At 36.2% G+C, this 14,423-nt stretch overlaps 1 protein-coding gene and 1 long non-coding RNA gene across 3 annotated transcripts in view; one reads left to right on the forward strand and one right to left on the reverse strand.

The window, feature by feature from the left end:
* Positions 1–14,423, forward strand: part of LOC106673851 (carboxyl-terminal PDZ ligand of neuronal nitric oxide synthase protein) — a 405,816-nt gene that overhangs the window by 291,499 nt on the left and 99,894 nt on the right. The gene's annotated exons all lie outside the window — the stretch shown is intronic.
* Positions 1–14,423, reverse strand: part of LOC112127649 — a 159,572-nt gene that overhangs the window by 6,749 nt on the left and 138,400 nt on the right. The gene's annotated exons all lie outside the window — the stretch shown is intronic.

Genomic DNA, 14,423 nt, shown 5'->3' on the forward strand with positions numbered 1-14,423 from the left:
CTCTGCCTAAGGGCGCTGACGCACGGAGCGGTTTTGCTAGATTGTGACACATGCAGCGGTATGATGTGCGTTTTGGCCGAAGCGGTTTTGTTTTCTCTCAGTTATTAAATGTATCCTACAGTAGTGCATATAAGCATTGAACGTCGCAAGGTGTTATTTTGCAGTTTGTATAACAAGTCCTGTTTAATAAATATATTGTTCTGTAACTGTATGTAACTTCGTGTATTAGTTACAGCCTTACAGACCATTCCCCCCATGCAGTACTTTTTTTTTTTTTGATGAACATTCCATGGAACTGGCTACAAAGTGAAATCTCACAGTTATCTACACACTACGTCTCGTTCGGTTTTCTTTTCTCTATGAAGTTTTGAAAAATAGTCTTTAAAAATAAATATTTAAGTTGATTTATATTTAGCTGGGATCTCGGGTAGCCGAGTAGGCGTGTCAGACTCTCGGCTTAGATCCTGCAGTTGTAGGTTCGATTCCCGTTTCGCTCCCCCCAACAAAAAAAAATCAATCCTCTCTGATCAATAAAAGTAAAGTAATTCCTGTTCAGAGTCAAGCAAGGTTTAAACTACTTTTCATTTTTCATACTATAATTTAAAAGGCACAGAGCTGGGATTTGAACGAGGTCCCCTTCTTCCTCCAGATAATATTCAAAACAAAATCTTTATTAAACTAGTTACTACCATGTATCACCGACAGTCATACGCATACTTTGTACCCGTAAAGCTGTAGAAATCATTTAATTATAGGGTGATGTACTTTCAGTAGTTGTAAAGTTAAAAGAGGCCCTGGAGGAAGATGAGTTCGTTTTAAAAAACGGTTGTTACTGTACAGCACCGTACAATCTGTAAATACTTAGATTTTTAGTGGTGGTTAAATATCAATATGTAACGCTCTGTGTCAGGAAGTTGAGAATTAGCTAAAATTCGATTATTTATTAATCTTATTGAACTGGCATTGGCCCATTCCCCATGGATGAAGAGATACTTCTGGTGTCGTTGGAAGAAGAGAAGGGAGAAAAACCACAGGAGAATGTGGGTTCATCCAATTGTCGAGAAGAGAAGCGAAAGAGGGCATTTTAAGAATTTGTTTTCAGAGATGAGGAAACACCCTGAAGAATGTTTTAACTTTACCAGGATGTAAATGGGCAGTTTTGACGAGTTACATAGTAAAATAAAATGCCGCATTACAAATTTTTTTTTCCACGTCTATTTTTTTGCATCTTAAAAGTAAATGAGAAGACTGACAAACAAACAACCCTTCAAGAAAGTGGGGTACGAACAGCTCAAATAAACGCCACGTGTGTCAGGGCTGATGCAATACTTGGGACCACTCACCGCCTGGCGTTTTCAAAACCGACGCGTTGGGTCGTCTCCGCCACCGACCGACTTGGTTTGAGAACCGACAGGCGGTTACGACCGCTACGTCTGTCAGGTTAATGCAACAACAATGAACGACTCACTGCCTCGATTTTTCTCGCGATAAACACTTCGGTCAAAACCGCTCCGTGTGTCATCGCCCTAAAGCACATCGGTGAGCCCTAGTTCATCAAGAAACTTGACTTAATTCAGCCAGAAAGGACCAAATTTATTATTAATATTAAGGATTATTGATATTCAATTAATTAAGGGTTTTAAGTTGAGATAAAAAGTCAGTGTCACAAGCGGGATTCGAACCCACGACCTTCGGCTCAATACGCCGCTGCTTCTAACCACTTACCGAGTCACGATAGCTGAAGCGGTTAGAGCAGGGGCGTATTGAGCTGAAGGTCGTGGGTTCGAATCCCGCTAGTGACTCTAGCTTTTTCATCTCAACCAATACCTTACATAAAAAGAATAATTACTTGTTTTTATTGTTATCATAATAATATTTAACTTTTAATATTGTGACGAGTAAGCTATCCAATGTTTTTTGATAATTATTATGCTGCCTATTATTAATTATAATCTTTGTAATTATTTAACTAACTTGTTTTGATGGTCGCATCCCTGAACTCTAACCTACTGCTAACGAATAATGATGTACAATAAACGCATAACAATGACGATTCTGAATGATTCATCGCCTTAAATTACTCATTACGGCAGAAATTAAAAATTAATAGAGAACGTAAAACAAAGAATTTTTTTCGGGCTAACAAACTGTCAAACCGCCTGAAACTTAGATAAACATTAATCCTTCATTCGTTGTAAACAGTGATCAATAATGATGAGAAAAATCCCAAATTACTCTCATGAAACCAGATTTATTACTATAAATATAAACAATCGAAAATTTTAAATAATTATCAAGCTTTATTGGCATATTGTTTTGGACGGGGAGTTTTAAAGCTTAAAGAACCTGTGTACAAACGTACGGAACGATTGTTTTACCACTTTATTCCTAACAAGCTGAACTGAAAGTCTTCTTTTCTGTAACTGGGTGCTTGTACATAAAGTACGTACTTAAATCTACTTAACCTTATTTTGTTTATGAAATTGAGTAGCGATTAATTTTAAGCAAACGCAGCCTCCACATCTTCCTTCTTAATCCTATTATTTCACGTTAACTCTAGTAGGTTAGTTATGTTGTTTTTAATTTTTATTTATACTTAGTTTTTATATCGGATTCGATGTCTCATCAATGAATTGTTTCTCTAAAGAGAGTCTGACCCCTTTTTGGATCAATACAAATAGAAATGTCCGATTAATGCGGCAATCACTCTAATGACGCGCCATCGTCAGCAAGATTGGTTAATTAACTGTTAAACAAACTCAGCACAAACTTATCTTGCTGACTCCTAATCCATTTTGCTGCTAGACAAGAATCAAGGCAGCGCACCCCACGAAACGTATTATGATAGAATTATCGGATTTTACGGTGGATGAATTGTATTGCGATTGGATTGTAGTTAGATTTGAATAAAAAAAAGGGAATTGTCTTTCATAAAAGAGCCGAGACTTTAATATCCAGTCCCTCGATGGTAGGGCAAAAGACAGAACTCATTCCTTTCTGAACCAAATCACCCCCGGCAGTCACCCCTAGCCCTGGCCTTTTATTAAAGCCTTGTCCGACCGGTCTGACAACTGTAAGTCCTGAATGGAGAACAGATCTAATACCTCTTTCAGAACACAGCACACTTTCAACAAGTATTGTATTTTTTTAATCATTCATTAGAATAAAAGGGTACTTTGGATTGTTAAGTTTTTAAGCAGGATACTGATTTTATGACATTTTTAATTTTATTAATCAATCTTTTTTAGTCTTATTATGATCCAAAGTAGACACATTCAAAATATAATTCACATGTTTGGTTTTTAAGTTGGATATTGTTGATGACTACCGTGTTGCTAACGAAATTCCAAAAATTGGGACTATCTCCCAATAAATACGTTCATCTTGCTTCTTTAATCTTGTTTCGATTTAGACCGGATTATTTTTTTAAAAAATGTGGCAGTAAATTCTTGTTGTAATTGTGGTTTTTTAGTCTTTCAATGGGACCAAAAACTCTTTCTTAAGGATCAAATGGTAACACAAGATCGGCCAAATTCTTTCAGAAATACCTAAGCTTATACTCAACTAGTGAAGATGTGACATGATTGATGGAACAATGGACACAGTGATTGTTTGGAGATCGTGAGATGCGGTCTGGTGAGACGTAGGTTTAGAAAAACATTCACTTTTTTGTGCCAACGTTTCGATCTTTATTGAGATCATCTTCAGGGCCTGTGGTTTATAAACATTGTTTAAATTATACAAATACATGTAGGATGTAAAAAAAATGGACACAGTCTATGTGCCCTCCAATGTAGATCAACCACATGAGGTTCCCGCATACTAGGTCATCCTAAAAAGGACAATGAGAATCTTTAAAGTCCGCACCTAGCCTATTCGGCCTTATCGGACGTTTTGATTCTCTGCGCACCACGCACGTTTCGGGGTCTCGAGCCTCAACCACACTATACCACGCGTCGTCGCTATAGTTCCACACTGAGCGGGCCACAGCTCCCTGGGTGGGTTGTACATCAACAACAATGAACTTCCAACTTCCACTCAAGGAGATACTTACATAAAAAGCGGATTGACGTGGGTCAGGTTTAAGAGACGAAAAACAAAGCCGCGAAGACCCACCAAAGCAACCTCGAAAATCCATGAACATCATGAGCATATCAAAGACTACTGCATAAAATAGTACTCATTAAGGAAAAATGTACCCAGTACGTATTTACATTGGATAAAGGTTACCCCCATTGAGAAACTAAAAACTATAAAACATATTGATGTGTTATAACACAACCAGAACAGAAGATATGACCAAAATGACCGTAGAACTCAATTAACTTTTCAAAAGACTTTACGACAATCGCTTTGGACATGGTGAAACTGTCGAGTTAAGCCAAGCCATCCTATATCCAGAGCATACATTTTCACCAATGAAAGATACTCAGAAAAGTTAAAGGTCATACCTCCATATACGTTTTGGCAACGATCTGATACTCTCGCTTTGTAAGCTCTTGACACATCCGAAAACTACTGTCTAAACTCTCTATCCACATTCTCTATCTGATAACCAGCCAGGTCGCAATAAGCAACGGTGGCCTCAAGGATCTTGTCCCTATGTTGAGTGCCAGCGAAGTTTGGTTTCTCTTGACGTATGTCCTCCGCTTACAGTGCTGTCTACAGTGTCACTATTGAGATCCACTATAACCTAGAGACAGCAGAAAAACTAGGAGTTCTTATTCTATACTAGGACAAGACATTTATATCCGAAATCAGTTTTAATCGACAAAATTCAACCTTCCCTAATCAACCCTTGGATGTGTCCGGGCTCAAAATAATGGTGTAGCCCAGAGGGCGTGGCAACCTCTCTAAAGCACAAGCTGTCATGTCAGCCTTATCAGAGGTATACGAGGGGAGGGTAACATAGACGGGGGAGGGTGCAGAACCATCTGTACTACGGGGTAACAGAAATGTTCGAAAGTTCAGCCCTGTTACACTGGAAATGCACTCGTAGTGATACGTCGCGACGACCCTGGAAGGAACTCAGGATGTCTTATAATTGAGACCTTCGCACGAAACTTGCCTATGTCCACCGTTATACACCCGGCCTCACGGGATACGGCGGATCGGACGGTAGCATATAAGCGTTGAGGACGCTATGATTTTGCTGAAAAGACGTCGAATGCATGAGTTGTGGCGGATCGGAACGGGTAGTGAATCGGTGGCTCCTACCCGAGTATGCTTTGCACGTAGGTGTAGGCTGAGCTCGATTGGAGGCTTTTACCGTAGGTTTCCTCTAGGGGGTGGTTAGAAATTCCACTATAAACAAACCCGCGGCCGGAGCGTATCCGGTAGTTTCTACGCTGGGGAAGCCCCAATACTCTGGGAGGTAGAGTGGCCTTCTCTATCTAGGGAGTGCGCGGGAGGCCGGGCTGATGTATTTCGGCTTAGATAGCCCTATGCGCGCGGCATACGGTCTGATGCTTAAAGCAGATCCGACCACTCGGAATGGGCAAGCAGGGAGCGAGGTTGTCCTCGAGGCTGAGCTGCCTCTACACCAATGCTGCGGCAGTAACCCCATTCTGTCGTATGTGGAGGTGCGTCAGCTCTCATCTTGAGAATCAAAACGTCCGATAAGGCCGAAGAGGCTAGGTGAGGACGTTAAAGTTCCTCATTTCCTTTTTAGGACGGCCGAGTATACGGGAAAGCAGAAAACCTAGGAATTCTTGTTCTATATTAAGTTCTAAGACATTTATATCTGAATTCAGTTTTAATCGACAAAATTCAACTAATTTTTTACTGTAACATATTTGGACTTGCGGCATAGTACTGTGGAGTATAGGCTACTGCCAACCTATCCATATCCAGCCCACCCTTCCAACGAAAAATCCTCAGACGATTGTCATATCTCCTTATTACGTCATTAACTTCATTATTCACAACGACATTGTACCTGCGTTCCCAAATACTCGGCCGTCCTTAAAAGGACAATGAGAATCTTTAGTGTCCGTACCTGGCTCATGGCCTTACCGGACGTTTCGATTCTGAAGATGAGAGAAGACGCACCTCCGCTCACGACTGAATGTGTGTCAGCCGCAGGCGTTGATGTAGAAACTGTCCCAGCCCCGAGGGGCTAAGACGAACCTCACTCCGCGCTGGTTGGGTCTGCATTAAGCATCAGACCGAATGCTGCGCGTCAAGAGCTACCCAAGATGGTCTCCCACGCACTCCCCAGATATACTTAGAGTCTATCTCCCAGAGTATTGGGGCTCCTCCAGCGAAAGCGCTCCCGGATTCGATATTGTACCTACTTCACCATTCCTATTATAAGCGAACTTGTCCGATCCAGCTTCTAAAAGTTCCACATCAGTCTTTCGATTCATTCTAACCCTACCACCAAAATATTATTATTAGAGATGTTATTCCCATCCTGAGGTTCTGCCCCTTAAACAACGATGACCTCGTCCGTGAATCCTTCATATTGTAAGCCTGCGTTGGCTGGTTTCCCGTAACATACTTCGAATGCAGTGACAATAGTGTCATTTTTGTGATCGAGAGAAAAAAATATTGCGCACATATTTGAGATATGTATTGAAATGTCATAACCTTCAAATTAAGCATTATTTTTAAAAAACTTATGTCTTAGTAACATATCGGTTATTTATCTAAAATTAAAACAGCACTTCAAGCTCGAATTTCAGTTTCCTGGTTTGTTTAAACGAGATTATGATATGTATGGCTCTCATAAAGTTAAAATTAGATATTACATTTGTGCTAATTGTCCAAACATCAAGAAGGATAAGCCGAATTAGTGTCATTTAAAAGTACTGACGGCACATTTGAAAATTGTTCGTTGACTTTGTAATTGTACGCTGATCCCAATTTGCCTCGCATGGAATTCGAAGCCGAGTTTTGCGTCGAACGAATTTGAGTCGGAAATGTCTCTTTAATTCCTAGCGCTCCCCCTTCTCCTCTGACGTCAAATGAGATATAGATAGAGTTTACAATTCCATGAGATGTGCCTCCAGGCACATCAGTTATTCATTGATTAATAGTCTGTACGCTTTTCGAACCTTCTCGCCATTTTTTCGTTTCCACGATTGTCCGAGAATAATATAGAGACGCGACAAATTTAATGAGTACGCATAAATTGGGCGTCTGTCGTTGTCTGAGTTCTTTCTACTTTATCCCCATTCGGCACAACTGGACGGATTATTTACGGTTTGGATATTAGAACTGGAAGATTGATCATTTCCACGGAATCAGTGTTGAGGTTTTTTTTCGAATCCTCTTTGTAGCTGGATGTAACAATTTGTTCATTTACAAGAGATGAAAATGTACAACAATAAAATCGGTTATTTGAACGACGATCATCCCTGCAACGAACATCAAACAACCCTATTTTACTTTTTGTTTAAAATCACTCGTCAAAACTATATCGATTAGCAATGGACAGTTCCATGAAAAATATAATTAACAATAGTTTCTGAGCCCAGGTCGCTCCATAATTTCCATTCTAAGTGTATTCTCGAGGATCGACTTCGTGGTCTCTCTAGTGCTCCCATTCGTTCCGGACGCGGATCTCATCTTCAGAAGGTCATGATTCATATACCATTCGGTTGGTTAATTACCTAGCTGGACTAGAAACCACATACCGGACCGTAATTGCCTGTACCATCACTTGCCCACTTTCTCCAGATCTTCTATCACTCCTTATCTCGACATAAACCAATCAAATAATACGAAAACTTTATGGGCATTTTTAGTACCGCTAAAATTATCTCTAGTCTTGTTTTTGCTTGTGGGTAGAGAAATTCGGTCGACAAAAACTGCTTCAGAATTTTTGGTAAAACGAGCATTTCTTGCTTGCTGGATATCAGATTCTAAATAAAGCAAATAGATAAAATTTTACAAAAATAACAATTCCTAATATTAACCTAATACTTCATCTTTATAATCTTACAGCCGTTGATTTACTGATTTTATCAACTGTGTTCCTTTACTAAAAATAAATAAAAGTAACTATGTCAAAATTACATTTATCAGTTTAAAATATTGAAATACATAATTTTTGTTGTTAATCGTTTTCCACAACCAAACAACTTCTGAATATGTTTCAAAAATAAATTCTTTTAATATAATTATTCAGAAATCTAATTTAGAAATTTATCCTTTTAAAGTTCTTAATTTGGAAGGTCCAAATGTGTGCAACAAAACCCATTTTAAATTATACAATTTATTCCTGTTCATTAATTATAAATTCGAATTTTTGTTCCATAATCAAAGATTTCCCATAGGTTATTTGGAGATCGTGAGATGCGGTCTGGTGTGATGTAGGTTTCAGAAAAATATTTTCTTTATCGTGCCAACGTTTCGACCTTTATTGAGATCATCTTCAGGTCTCAAAGTGTTTGTCTTCTGTGTAATTGTGCCATTCTTGCGTGTCGTGTTGAGAGTGCCCAAGAACATGGGGTAAAGTGGGGCACTCTAAACACAACACGCAAGAATGGCACAATTACACAGAAAACAAACACTTTGAGCCCTGAAGATGATCTCAATGAAGATCGAAATATTGGCATGACAAAGAAAATGTTTTTCTGAAACCTACATCACACCAGACCGCATCTCACGATTTCTAAATAATTATCGATTAACGGTCACTAATCACACAATTCTTTTAATACATACCTTCCAAATACATACGTTTATCCAAATGTTACAAAAATCATGGATAAACTTGAAACTGCTGAACTGACACGAAGGGAACTTTACAAGCTTTTAGAACCCTTTTATGACATTGTACGTAAGAGGATTACATTGTTTCTGCAAATTAATTAAAACTGAAAATATAAAATAAAACATGACAAACGGAGGGAAAATTCGAAAGGTTGTAGGTTGAAATGGAGAGTTGGTGTCCGAGTGGCTCGAAGTCATGAGTGGTTTGCGCAACGGCATATTGAGGTCGTGGGTTCGAATCCCGCTCGTGACACTAATTTTTTCATTTCAACCAAAACCATACATAAATAGATTAATTAATTGAAAAAAGTAATTTGGTCAATAGACCACTAAATATAATAGATTTAATAAAATAAAAAGTTCGGAGTTGTTTTGTTATATGTGTAAATTTCCCATTTGATGGAACCTCACAAATTATCAAATAAAAAAGAAAATAAGTTAAAACCTATTGACAAAAAAAATTTAATTTAAAATAAACAAGGAAATATTCTCTCCTTACAAGCCAATAAGGTGCACAGATGGAGGGGCCAAAAGGAGAAAAATGTAAACAGGAGCAGTCTTGAATTAGTGGTCAATCTGAAAGTACAGGATTGAGAAGGGCCAACTTGTTTTGGATAATTTATCGAATCTATATTTGATGAGAAAAAACCTTCCAGGCCTCGTGAGGTGAGCCTTCCCTTTTAATTTAGCCTTTCAGAATAATTTGTTTTGAATATTTTGATAAATAGTTATTTTCAAGTTATTTTGAATTTTAGAATTGAAAGAAGTTTCTTTTATTTTATATTATTATTTTACAAGAATATCTAAATAATTTTGTTTTGGTGTCTTTGAATTATAATAAGCCATTATTTTAAAATGAATCCTTTTTTATTTCTTCTTTCGTTTGTGATATATGTATCATTTTTTCATTGATAATATAACATACAAATTAAACCTCGTTAATATAGATTCAAAAGTACAAACTAAAAATATCTAACAGTTGTAGACTCAACTATTGGACTAGTAAGTCGAGAGAAGTCATACATGTTTTAATCGGATCACCGGTCATCAGAGACATAAGGTTGCCCCGGGTGGATGCACTCCCAAATGTCTAATTTGTAGGACTATAAATATTCAGAAGTTAGGGCTTTAAAAGAAGTTTAAAACGAATCATTCCGGAGTAAGCAACCAAATGAAATTTTACAGCATTGCCATAATTTTGTGTTGTGATTAGTGACCGTTAATCGATATTTATTTAGAAATCGTGAGATGCGGTCTGGTGTGATGTAGGTTTCAGAAAAACATTTTCTTTATCGTGCCAACGTTNAAGACAAACACTTTGAGCCCTGAAGATGATCTCAATAAAGATCGAAACGTTGGCACGATAAAGAAAATGTTTTTCTGAAACCCACATCACACCAGACCGCATCTCACGATTTCTAAAAATATAAAAAATTGCCATAATTATTTCAATATTTTATCGATTTTTTTCTTCAAGATGTTCGCATTCCAAATACCTTCAATTTTTTTTCAAATATGAGAACAATTTTGAATAGCCTTGGATAAATGGCTTGCAAAGGAAACGTTGAACGGTTTGCCACCCTATAAACTACATGTAAGGAGACAAATGTGCTTTTTTATTCAAAAATATCGGCTCCCCTAGGGTTGATATGTGCTCTCCTGTTGTGAACCCTCGTAAAAAAAATAATAGAGGTAGATACTATAAATAAAATTGAACCGAAAATATAAAACAAAAGTTTTGTATTTTTCTTTATTTTAATTACATCTTTATTTTAATCATTTATAATAACATACTCCTTGTAAAAATCTTGAATATTAAAAAATATTTTTTTGAATTTCAAAAGTCTCCGATTTTTTCGAAAATCATTGGATATAACTTTGGAAAGATTGCACTGATCTACATGAAATTATACAGGAGTTTCGAACTCTATAAACTACAAGTGACCGCCTAGCGAAATTTTGTCTCTTCAGATAAATTGAATCCGGAGATATATTACATTTGGGTAGTTTTTGTTAATTTTATGCTAGTAATATGACTCACTATAGACTTATAATATGATATATAATAATGTAAAACTTATTGTCATATGCGGAAAATAACAACCTTGAGATATTTAACCGTGGCAAACAGGATTGAATTTGGATAACTTTCAGATGAGTTAGGAATTTTTGAACTGAACGTTTGAAAACATCTGAGGAAAAGGTTGCCCGTGGCTCCAGCCTAAAAATGGCGATTTTTTATTTTTATGAAAATTCGGATTTAAAGGCTTTAAAAGTTGCTTAAATTGAGTCCGAATTGTATTTCTTAAAAAAAAATTAAATAGGGTTTTCGTTTTTGTAACTTTATAAATCGACCCTTAGTTCTCTCGGTATTGTATATTATTTGTTTTAGGTCTAAGAAGTTCAAACAACCATCTTCGCCAATTTCCAATGTAAAATTTATATACAATAAATTGGCAAAGATGGTTGTTTGAACTTGTTAGACCTAAAACTGTCCATAATAAACAACCTAATAGAAATAGACGTATATAGAAAATCCACAACTACAGACACTATGATACCAGCGGATTCTTCCCACCCATGGTCCCAAAAAGCTGCTGGTTTCATTTGGCTCATAGACGGATGTTAAAACTTCCGCTAACACCTGATAACTATAGAAAAGAAATAAAAACTATTAAAACGTTAGCAAAAAACAACGGGTATCAAGAAATATTTATTGATAGGTTGCTAGTTAAAATAATAAAAAAATTAACTTTAAACGAATCAACAATAGGACTCAGCCACCCCACGACAAATGAATCATTAGGTTTCCGTTGTATGCCAATGAATTGGTGGTGAATTATCGGAAAAAGTTAGTAAAATTTTTAAACAAGAAGGTTTTAGAATAGCTTTTAGAAGTACGGGTTCACTTAAAAACATCCTCTCAAAACCTAAAGACAAAGTAGACAACTTGGCAAAAATCGGGGTTTACCAACTCAATTGTTATGATTGTGATATTAAATATATAGGACAAAGCGGTAGAAAAATAAAAACAAGAGTAAAAGAACACTTGCCTAAATCGAGCAAATTTTCGGAATTTAAGGACCATCTAAAAGAAACAAAACATAATTTCAATTCAAATTTAAATACAAGAGTGTTACATAGTTTCAACAAAGGGAAAGAACTAGATTGGTTTGAGAAATTTGAAATTAAAAAATGTAAAATTGAACATGGTGATAAATGCATTAATAATATAACAGATTTTGATTTACCCCCCATTAAATATGTACATAAAAAATATCAAACATCCAAATAATTAAACTAATTATTTTAATTATTATTATTTTTATAGCCATTAATAATATTAAGTATTTACTAGTATAATATTTATTTGTGTTAAATTTCGGCGTTTCGCACGTTCAAATTGAGCGCCTTAAAAAAATTAACTGCTAATTGGAACGTCGCGTTGGCGGGGGTATCAGCGGGTTCACTTTGGCAATTCATGTCGAGACGTGGGTGTAAAAGTCCTTCAACCTGATGATGAGCTAAAAGGCTCGAAATCCGGATCGTTGCAAAACAACTTACTGTGAGTAGGAACCATAAGTAATATTGTTCGAGCCAGTTCACCATCATCAGTGATTCCACGCCAACTTTTTAAATATTAATTACTATTATTTATTTATTATTGCTATCCTCTTTATTATTTTCTCACACTTTATAAATTCGACTGATGTATAATAACCATGAAATATAAACGCAACATAAGTTGAAAAACTAGCCACGATATTTTTTTTCCTCTGTCTCATTGTTAAGGATACTAGGACATGCGTCTTATATTTTTCAGTAACACCATCATCAGAGATCATCGATGATCCCATATCCATTTTTTAAATATTTAATACCATTTATTACTATACTCTCTATTATATTCTTACGCTATATAAATTCGACTGATATATAATATCCTTGAGATATACGCAGAACAAAAGTTGAAAAATTAGCAACAAGACTTTTTTCCTCGGCCCCTAGGGTCCATTCGTAAGGATACAAGGACATATGTCTTATATTTTTCGACCCAATTTCACCAAATAAAGTTTCATTCATGGATCCCACGTCCCATATTGTTAGTCTGATATCTAGGACTTTCTTTTATTACTGACTTTGGTAAATATGGTCTATGTGCAATAATATCTATGTCTAAGATAACCAAGGCAGAGATAATGTCATCTAAAATTTACTGCCTTTCAAGCGTCAAAGGGGGTTTCGAAGTTAGAAAATCTAAATATAACAAGTTCCACTAACTCGAGAAGTTATTACGAGGCAATACAGTGCCAACTTTGTTGTCCAAGCAGTCCCGAAGTTCTACGGAAGCGATATAGCAACAACTCCGTAATACAAATTGGCTGATCGACTCAGCTGTGGGTCAGGTTTTCGACTAAGACCGGAACTTAAATTAAATATTAGATTCAGTCCGGGAAAGTGATTCGTTCGCCCAGCTCGTGAAACGGAAAATTGAAACTGATTCTGGAAAAGCGTGTTCGAAGACTTTTTTTAATAAAAATTTTACCCAGTTTTCTCGAACAATACTTATCAAGTGGCGAACCGTTTAAGCGAAAGCTGTAAAGAGGTACAAGTCTGCAAACAAAAGACTTTTACCGAGACGATTTCCACTCTATGAATTTATCACCGCTCGACTTAACCCAAGTCGCTTTCAAACACCTGATAAATAATGTATCCCTTGAACAGAATAAAAGCCTTACACGCTTTACGAATCTTTGGAAATGTCTCGTTCCTCCCGGTGTACGACATATGATTTATAGTTCACACCAGAGCACATAACGTTTATGCTATCATATAATATCGAAGGGCATTTAAACAAAAAGCTTAAAATATTCTGAGTGATTTTATGATAGTTATCATTGATTAAACTGTATAAAAAGACACACGATTCAATAATCTTATCATTATTGTAAAATAATACATAACATATTTATTAACTCTTTCAATCAATTAATTATTCTTTCTATGTAAGGTCTTGGTGAGATAAAAAGTCTATAAAAAAGTGACACGAGCGGGATTCGAACCCACGATCTTCCTCGCTCTACCACTTGAGCTATCGTGACTTCGATCCTCTCGGACACCAACTCTCCATCTATATATATATATATATATATATGGGTGTCCACTTCCTCTAGTTTCCTTAATTTTGATTCATCTTTTTGGATCGTTGTTTATGACATAAAAAACTCCCTACGTAACTTTTTTTTAACGAGACTTTTATTTCGGATTTCAAAACTACATCTTTTTATGAATTTGTTGTATCGAGTTATTGCATAAATAGCAATAATCTGTGTGAAAGCAATAAACCTTTTTTTCCAAATGTTATCATCCTTTTTTGAAACATTTTGAAAATCCTTATCATTCTAAAAGAAGATACCAGAAAGAAATTCTTTGATCCGTTCTGAAGACAGTGAAGTTCTTTTTAAAGAACTCGATAATTTTAATTTATCATGATGGTTTCGATTTAAAGTTAGGTTTAAAAAAGTCAACAATTAAATTTGCATGCGTAATTCTATTTAATTTTCAGTTTTCCCCCTTTTTTTAACTAATGTTAACAAATTTTCAACCAATAAATTGAAATTATCGAGTCTTGAAGTAAAACTCGTAACGTAAAGTATCTTCGAACGAATCGGTGCTTATTTTCAAACACATTGAAAGTCCCT

This window comes from Cimex lectularius, unplaced genomic scaffold (assembly GCF_000648675.2).
Source record: "Cimex lectularius strain Harlan isolate CLEC.00 unplaced genomic scaffold, Clec_2.1 scaffold12, whole genome shotgun sequence".
In the NCBI taxonomy this organism is placed as follows: Eukaryota; Metazoa; Arthropoda; class Insecta; order Hemiptera; family Cimicidae; genus Cimex; species Cimex lectularius.